The 2,222-nt window shown below is 31.7% G+C and overlaps 1 protein-coding gene across 1 annotated transcript in view; it reads right to left on the reverse strand.

Annotated features, from left to right (window-relative positions):
• Window positions 1-333, reverse strand: part of LOC102584278 (uncharacterized) — a 5,257-nt gene extending 4,924 nt beyond the window's left edge. The window contains exon 1 of the mRNA XM_015305547.1: window positions 250-333. The gene's annotated coding sequence lies outside the window, so the exon portion shown is untranslated. The remainder of the gene's footprint in view (window positions 1-249) is intronic.
• Window positions 334-2,222: the final 1,889 nt, after the last annotated feature.

Raw genomic sequence — 2,222 nt, forward strand, 5'->3', positions numbered from 1 at the left:
GTAGCATAGTTGAGTTTCACAAAGTGCAATAAATTTCTATACAAGAACATTTTGTGCAGGTTGGCAAACTGGACATGTACAACAACATTATTTCTGCCAATTAGAAGAAAGGGACAAATCAGAATGAACTTCTACTTGTTCTACAATAAGAAGTATAATCAGGGAAAACACAACTTTAATAATTTATGACAACTTCTATTAAATTCTCATTTAGTAGAGCAAATGCAGAAATAGAAATCTAGCACATACCTTTGCTTCTTTTGAGCTCCAATAATGAACTAATGAACGTCACTGATCTTCTTCAACTCTATCTGGACAATGAGCTAAACGCTCAATATCTGTGTTATATGGGTCATATCCAATGATTTTTGCTTCATGTTTTGATTCTTTCCATTTAGATCCAAATGACATCATCAGTATGCGCTTCATGTCATCAGTTGCGTCAAGTATTTTCATGTACATATATTTAATACACAACTCAATTTATAAAATAAAATATAAAAAACAAAAACATCTTAGTATATAGGTTCTGTGTATACTAAGAACCTTGATATGAGCCCATATTCTATCCTTGTACATACTAGGTACATGCCTCCAATCTTTATGATTCAGTGGCGCTAAGATGCCATTTCGTGCTAGCACACCAAGTTTTGAATTCAATCTAGTTCCTTCTGACCCAATAACTTGACCATGTTCATTCAATTTAATATGTATATTTCCACCATCTTTCCCCCATCCCGAGTGCATCATAGTGGGACCCCTAGTTCACCTAGATTGCTCTTCGCTCTCATTAGAATCTATAAATAATCAAAGATAAAAAGAGGCAAATTTATTATTTATATAAAAATTATCTAACTACTTTATACTATGAAAGGAAGAATAAATATCATGATATTTAATACCTGGAAGATTTTTTGTATCATGTGATTCATCTCTTTCATTTTGTGGCCAATTTTGGGGCGGTTGAGGCATTGACATACTTCCGATTTTTTGTTTTGGTTGCTCCGAAGAATCATATAAAAGCTCACCTTGACTAGAATTTCTCTGTCTTTTCTTGCCATTTCAACAAAGTTCCTCAGCAGCTATGAATCCTGCCAAATTTAAAGTAGTTTCTACTATATAAAAGTATAAAATAATATCTAACTATCATGTCAAATAATAAGATATATAAACATATGTGATTTTAACAGTTGAATGAAGAGTAAAAACATCAAAGTCATTGTTGTTCAAAAATCAATTGTACTGAAATAGTGATTATACTACTATAGTAACAAAATTAAAATATGTTGTCATCTTCATCATATGCTTCATTTCTTTCCAAAGTTTCTGGGTCAATTTTTAATCCTGGTACTCCTTCTCTAACCCATTCAATGTCTTCTTCAGTTTCAAATATTGTGTCATCCAATTGTTGTTCAGGCCACAACTCCATATGTCCTTCCTTATGCTCAATTGTTGGTGTGTCATCACCTAAATCATAAAAACCTCTTGGCTTAAGTTTAACAACCATTCGTCACTCCTTTCCATAGGATGATCGACATAAAACACTTGTTGAGCTTGAGAAGCAAAGATGAATGGTTCATCTGATAACTGATGTCTTGTATAGAGTACATGATTAAAATTCACAAGAGTAAATCCATAATCATCTTTCTCAATAAGCCCCTTGCTATTGTTCACCCATTTACATTTAAACAATACAAACTTGAGATTCTTGGAATAATATAACTCAATTATGTCTGTGAGGATTCCATAAAAAGAAACCTCTGCCAATATGGGATTTTTTATCTTTTGTGCCTGCATAACTTTGAGTGATAGCCTTTAACATAATACCACTATTTTAAGTTTTTCTCTTAACATCACGAGACTCTGTTAAGTATCTAACTCCATCACATATATAGCTAGTCATTCTTTTTGCTTGTATTAATGGGCCAATAGCTAAAGTTTGAATATCCTTGGATATTTTTTCACTAGCCATATGCATCTTCTCGACCTAGCATTCAAAAATAAAGATGTGATCTAAAAGTTATAATTACCTATATAGTAATATATAGTAATATATGAGCAAATATTTTAGCTAGTTGATACTTACATGATTTCTAAACCATAGTTGAAATCTTTCATTATGAATTCGATCCACATTATGTCTTGATAGACGAGGATTTTCCTTCTTGATTTCTTTTATATGTTCACTACGGAAGTAAAACACATAACTATTTAATAAAAAA

Source organism: Solanum tuberosum, unplaced genomic scaffold, assembly GCF_000226075.1.
Source record: "Solanum tuberosum cultivar DM 1-3 516 R44 unplaced genomic scaffold, SolTub_3.0 scf00840, whole genome shotgun sequence".
Lineage (NCBI taxonomy): Eukaryota > Viridiplantae > Streptophyta > Magnoliopsida > Solanales > Solanaceae > Solanum > Solanum tuberosum.